We start from the raw sequence: 7,266 nt of genomic DNA, 5'->3' as shown, positions 1-7,266 counted from the left end.
ATAAACAAATAAATATATAAATAATAAACAAATAAAATAACTTTACTTCAACTGAGTATCTGTATGATGTTTTCAGATGTTGGGGAAAAATGTATAACATGACCGTTGTGATTTCAATGCACTTTCCACAACCCAGTGTCTGCCTTTCTATGACTACCCAAGATATTCAATGTTACTCCACTGTAATGACAGTCTGCCATTGGAATAGTCCTTCATGGGCTAACTATAAAAGACCCATTAATGCCATTTTTTCCTCCCTTTTTTTCAGTATTTTTTCCTGTGTGTCCACTACGTATTCTAGTTCTGAACTGCCTATTAGCCAGTCCACATTCCTGTGTAGAACAGGTTGAATGGTTATTTGAGGAAAAATAGGCAGTCCATAGCAGTCCAACCTGCCACATGCCAGTATTGGAAATATGACATGTTAAAATTTGAACATTCATCACTGGCTATGAATGTGAAATCAGACTCAGCCATGTGAAGTAACCATCATTTGCAGTCCTATTGAATTCATGATAGAAGGGAAGATTGTCAATGGATTGAATGGTAGCTTACACATGTGGCGGTAAAAATTTAGACATGCATTAATAAACTCCAAGGACTGACTTTTTGTCATTCTCATGTTTTCACATCCCTATTGTCTATTTAATTTAAATAAATTAGGCGGCACTCATGTGTAGAGTTGATTTTACTTGGGTTAAGTTTTTCAGGTGAAATTACTTATGTTCGCACTATAGAAATGCCACATGGGTCACATTTACCAGTTAAATTGTTCTCAGACTTAAATATTTAGTGGCTACAGAAGCAACGGTTTGCCATTTTAAAGTGACAGTATAAAGCTGTAAGTTTTTGATTTTGTTAATATTTTTGTTATGTATCAACTGCACTTACTTCATTGGTTTACAAATTTAAGTTGAATTAGCTCGTTGATATTATCAATACAACCAACATACACTTTGTGTGTATGTATATTATAAAAGTTCACTGTTATTGTGTTCAATTGAAGTTTAGTCCAGACCAAAATGTGTTTACCAACAATAACAATGCTGACTGTACATAATACAGGTTGTGAAGACTGGATATTTGAACGTGTTTTAGAAAATAGAATAACATTAGCAATACTGGCTAACATGATTTTGAAAAGAGAGAAAAACCTGTAGTCGATGTACGAAGAACACAATTTCTGCCAAAATTATGAAGTTACAGCCTATCCCTTAAATATAATTAGCATTAGTTTCATTCATCTCCATTCAAAAAACGAGACCAGGGATTTTCAGTATAAACCAATGAATATGACAAGAGGGAAGTCATGCAGATGGCTGCAAACGTTTGTGAGCAGCCTCTAAATTAAATCAGCACAGATCAAATTTTAAACATCGTTTATTTTTATTTTCAAAATGTGCAATAATAAACACATGTTCACCGCTAAATATTCCATATGATCGGAACCTGCATTCTATTGAAAGGTACTCACATTTCCAGACGTAATATGGTTGGATCTGTCATTAAATTTTTCTCATACGGTCCATGTTTTCGCGTACGTCCGTCAGCAACTGGCTATGATGTGCAGTCATGTACATGTACGTCAGATCATCACACAACGACGAACACACAAGCGGACGGTTCTGCATCTGCCATTGTAAAACTTTCGCGATTACAACTTACATAAAACTTAATGGAAACGCAGTACAGGTACTGTTCATCCCCAAACGTTCAAAAGTCGAGCCGGATGGACTAGCGGTTCTGACGATGTATGATGTCGTGACTTTGGAAAGAGTTGTGTTGGAAGAGTGGACGGGACGCAACAGGGTATGAACGTAAGGGTCCCGTAAATGAGTACGCTTGGTTAACGAGGCTGATCAGAATTGCAACAGGGTTCACTTAGTGTGTTGGACGTCCGTATTTTAACTGATCTCTTCATATAAAGTCAATTTTTGCTTATTGGGAAAATCTAAAGGAACAGTTTACGCGTACTAGAAATGTCAAAATTTTGCGACGATCACGACCCTGACCTTTCGAATTTGACCAATGCTTTGTGTTCCCACACGATCGTTGTCGGATATCACATTGCATCTCTCAAATGAGATTGCGCAGATTTTTTTGAAGTAATGGCTGTTCAGACCAGCTGAATCTCACGAATTATGGCTGATTTCTCGGTCATTTCTTCCCCCAGTGACGACACATTTTGAGTCAAAACAGCAGTGAGTTAGGTATAAGTGGTAATGTTTCAGTGGCATGAAGGTAAAGTGTATTTCCCCGCGACAGTGTTGGATGCAGTGGCCGAGATAGCAAGTCGTCGTGGACGATAATTTTTCCATTCATCCGGTAAGTATTTGAAATGCATATTTATAAAGGGCAATTACGAAATTAGTATGCCTTATAGAGAGGCTTTTCTCTACACATTGATGTTTTCCTGGGAAGCTTGGTTTTGTATATGGCCCGACATTTTTAACCTGAGCTTTAGGGGTGAAAAGAAAGTACGTATCTGTATACCTGGACAGGGCGGAGGGAGGTGTACAGTGTGGCCATTAACGCAAAACAAAGCTGGGCTTGAACAACGCCTAAGCTTAGTTTGCGTCCATGGTCTCACTCAGTGCAAAAACACTGCTATAAAAAAAATAGGCGAAATGAAAATATTTAAAAAAAAACCAAACTACCGGTAGATCGTAGGATGAACATGGCTATGTAAACTTATGATTGTTTGTACCACCCGGTCTTACTTGCATTTTTTACTTCTTTTGTACATGGTTACTTTTAAAATCCATTGTTAATATGATATTGCCAGGTAAGAAGCTTGTATTGAAAGACAGAAAAAATGTTTAGAAATGTGATACGTCTTAATTTTCAAGGGACAGCAGCTGTAATTTTTATTGAGTTCAATAACTTGTTTGCCTCATGTATTAACATACTTTCTGTATTGATTCAAATTATGAATTGTGATGCCCTCACTTTGTAAAGATGTACATAAATTAATCGGTATAGTGGCTGTGGCAACTAGTCAAGTCAATACAACGTACACAAGCACATTTCTAGACATATATGTTACATTTTCAATGTTAGTATTAATTTTGCACTCGCAAAGATGTATGTAAAAAATTCCTCTATGTGTATGTAACAAATCACACACATGTTCTGAAACTTTATTGTAAAGTTGTCGTCTTAATAAATGTTGCTAAGTTCATTCTCTCCTTTCTGTTTCATTTCAGTGTGCATGTCAGCCAAGGCCCAAGAGAAATTTGGCAAGAATAATCATGACTTACGTTAAGAAGTCTTCAATGTCAAATTTCAAAACAAAATAGGACATGAAAGACGAGACTTTGCCAGAGTTAAATGAACTCTTTTAAAAACTAATCTTGACTAAATCACTTTTCACTGTGTCTATGAAATTTGTTAAAGCCAAAAATTTATTAAATTGGTCATCAGACTTACAGATATGTTTTGTGCTTTTTATTTTGAACGTTTGGAAGGTGAGTCTGCTTGTGTTTGCTGTGTTCAGGTGAGCAGAGTTGCTTTTAACTCTGTTTGGCCTGTCTTAGTTTTAGGCCAAATATGGTTAAATTACATATCCAACCAATTGTATCTTATAATTCACTGTAAGAGGCTGTGTAAAAGTACTTGATTTTACTGGAATTTGATTTCACTTATTTGATGTTTGCTTACACCTTGCAAACATGCAAATGTAACAATGTTTACCAAATTCATAACGGCAACATCAAAATAAGTGAAATCGGGTGTCAAATCAGTACTTTTCATGGTGCTCTTTTTCTGCCAGGATGACCCTGTCATTCATATGTGCATTCAAAATAACCATTGGTTCACATACATGTGAGTGGATTCAGAATAACCATTCATTCACATGTGTGTGAATGGCTAGCTCATTTAAATATTTCGGCCTATACACATGTTACCAACGTGCTTCTGAAATGAATGTGGACTGCCTGACTGCCTATTCCCTATGCACATGCATTAAGTCATGCCAACTAGCCATGTTAATGCTAATTTCACATGGTACTGACAGGCATTCCTGTTCTATAAGGGATTCCTATAGCATGATGAAATAACCAGTTTCAACCGAGCCTCTGTATCATTACCAACCATTATTACTGTTGACAAATGAAGTCAATTTTCAATAATAATATTGCTCATTTTACACATAACAACTGCATTGTGAGGTTTAAGACTTGGTATTTCATCATGCTACAAGAAGTTTAACAAGGAACTCCAGCTTCAACAGGGAACAAAAATGCTGAAAAATATTCTCTGTCTGTCATGGTGTAAAAAATTTTGGTGGCCCACCCCTTACTTTCCCTGGAATTTTCATGGCCCACCCCAAGAACACTCATTTTTTTTCGTGGCCCCCCCATTTTCTCTTCCGCCCCCCCTGCCGTTAATTGTGCTCGGTCCCTTACCTATGTTCATTGTTCATTGTCTACGATGAACATTTTTATTTTCCTACATGTACTTTGAAATCCATTTGAGGCAACATTGAAGTCAATATCCAATTAACATGATCTTTGATATAAAATCATACAGTTCCCTTTTCGACTCGACCATAACATGTTTGTTAGAGTTGTTTTTTAAGGGAGACGTACAGTTTCTAATAAAAAAAAATAGCTTCGTAAATTATATGGCGCGATGGCTGTGCTAGATTCCGTGTAAAACAAAAGTAGTAGCAACTATTAGATTTTGAGGGCGCCCTTCTAAACTCATAGCTCATCCATGATTACATTCCGTTGAGAGACGCACCACTACTCCCAGCTATCGTTTTTGTCAATCTATGCGCGAAAAAGAAATTCGTGTGTGTGTGGGGGGGGGAGGGGGATTGTATAAAGGAATTTAGAACGATACCCCTTCTGTTAAAAAGGAGTGTGCGTTCCTATGTTACTGACTTACCTGTTCAGTATCGTTACGTATTCTCTCCAGGGACAGTTTATATTTTATCGCTTTGCTCCTAATGCTGAAGGAAAGTCACGTCACAGTATTTCAAAATGCAAAAAACAACAACAACAAACAACAACAAACAACAACAACAACAACAACAATCAACAATCAACAAAGTAGAAAGGGCCCGCGCAAACATAGATTTACCAGAACCAGTACGTTTTATCAGTGCTGAAAGGACAATTCCTTTATTCTAGTAATACCGTATTTCTAAACCGTAACCTATAACAGATTAAAGTTACGTGGTGACAAAATAGCGATGACGTCACCCGTAGTTTTTCAAAAATAAATACTTCCAGTCACCAACAATCCAAGTCCGAGGACGTTTTATCTGTTTGTTGGATTTATTTGATTTATCTGGTGTTAAAAATATAAGTATTCTCTTCAGCAATATCAAAGCCTGTCCCTGTATGCGCATATTATTGTTGTCAAATTAAAGTGTGTTCCCCAGTGTTGACGATGAATATATTTAATCGTATTTCACCCGCTAAAAATCGAATAATCCTTTGCTTCGCTTTACACAGAAAGAGCCCCGCAATTCGTTCAATATTAGACAATTAAGTTTCTATGGGGATGGGGGTTGCAGGAAACTTAGGGATTAAAGTTTTAATCCTACATTGAACTTTTGACATCGCCCCCAAGTCATTACAACAGACTCAGTCACGTGGACTGTTTAATTTTGATACATTGTAAGTTTACATCTGTCAATCATTGTTTCAATCAATACAGCAAAACGTAAAATGATCATGATAAGGTTGGTTGGACATTTCGCGTAATATAGCCATCCTTCTGGTTCGAAAGTAACGATTTTAGTTTCAGTTTAATGTATTTCAGGAGAATTTCATGACAATGCAGCATCAGCTATCTTTGTAGAATACGTGTTATGTAAAAAGCATTAAACTTTTATTATTTTTAAGGATTGTAGAAGACAAAGTTGCGTTAAAGGCTGTATATCGTTCAGTTTTGTTGTTAGTGGTATGTAGACACTCGACATGCTCCACTCCTACATCGATGAACGTTAACAGTGCGTGTGGTCTGTTAGAGTATTACGTCTGGTCATGTCTGCCACAGTCACCACACATTTTACATTTCTAGGATGGTAATCAGAGTGGAACAGTAAAATTTCTTTATCAAATGAAGATAAATGTCTCTGATTTAGTGACAAGTTGGTGTTAATATTAAAGGGACAAAGTCGGCCATTTTCACGAATTTTGTTTGATACGAGATACTACTTATATTGTTTGACATGTTGAAAGATAATAAATGAATGGGTGACCATGCATATATTCGACCCCAGTTTTAGACACGATACATTAAACCATGGCAAAAATGAATTAATGGTCATGACCATTAATTTATTTTCGCCATGGTTTCATTGAATTTGTCTAAACCGGGGTCAAATATATGAATGGTCACCCTTTCATTCAGTATCTTTCAACATGTCAAACAATATAATTAGTATACCGTATCAAAAAGAATAATGAAAAATGGTCGGTTTTTTCCCCTTGATAAATGAAGTCAAAATTACGTAAACATATTCTATTATGACAAGGGCGCTGTGAAAATGTGCAAACCTCAAACGTGCATCGCGCTTGATTTGCGCCAGGAGAGGCGGATTTGATTTGCGAGATTTCTAAATAACGTTAAAGATTGTCTCTGATACACTGACAAATTGGTCTTAAAAATAGTCAGAGTTACACGCATGTTCGTATTGCAGGCGATATCGGCCAGAGCTTAGGGCGACATTTTTTATTTTTGTGTTTCTCATCTCCCGGCCGACCGTAAATTTCAGCTCCGATACGAAAATAAAAAAAAAAGAACTTTTTATTTGCGCCGCCTCTGAGGCGATCATCCTAGCAACAGCACCACCGTCATCAAATTGTGAGATTGCAGGGACTCAGACTGAAAGGACAGAGAGCACAGAACTGAAAGACAAGAAATTGCAGTGACTGAATGGACAGAACATTGAACTGAAACAAATACGTTTTTTTTTTTTGTACTTAAAAATTGTAGAGACTGAATGGACAGAACATTGAACTGAAACAAATACAATTTTTTGGTACTTGTTTTTTTTTCACCCACACGCCCTGCCAGAGTATTCCTCTGGAGATGACAAACAAAAAAAATAATAGGGTCACCCTTAGCTTGTACACTCGAACAATGACATCGCCATTACAATCTATTACCAATGGTACTGTGTGCAGTACTCTGCAGCCGACGTACGGGTGTCAGTATCTCAGTATCACATTCTCTATAAAGTCATAATAAATCTTACAGTTCAAATCTAACCACATCCCAGAACATAACCATGTACAGTCGATCTCG

General features: G+C 36.8%; 1 protein-coding gene across 1 annotated transcript in view; it reads right to left on the bottom strand.

Annotated features, from left to right (window-relative positions):
- Positions 1-7,266, bottom strand: part of LOC139127107 (myosin-6-like) — a 176,268-nt gene that overhangs the window by 101,157 nt on the left and 67,845 nt on the right. The gene's annotated exons all lie outside the window — the stretch shown is intronic.

The sequence above is a fragment of the Ptychodera flava genome, unplaced genomic scaffold (assembly GCF_041260155.1).
Source record: "Ptychodera flava strain L36383 unplaced genomic scaffold, AS_Pfla_20210202 Scaffold_29__1_contigs__length_4469600_pilon, whole genome shotgun sequence".
Lineage (NCBI taxonomy): Eukaryota > Metazoa > Hemichordata > Enteropneusta > Ptychoderidae > Ptychodera > Ptychodera flava.
This window is presented reverse-complemented; position numbering and strand designations above follow the sequence as displayed.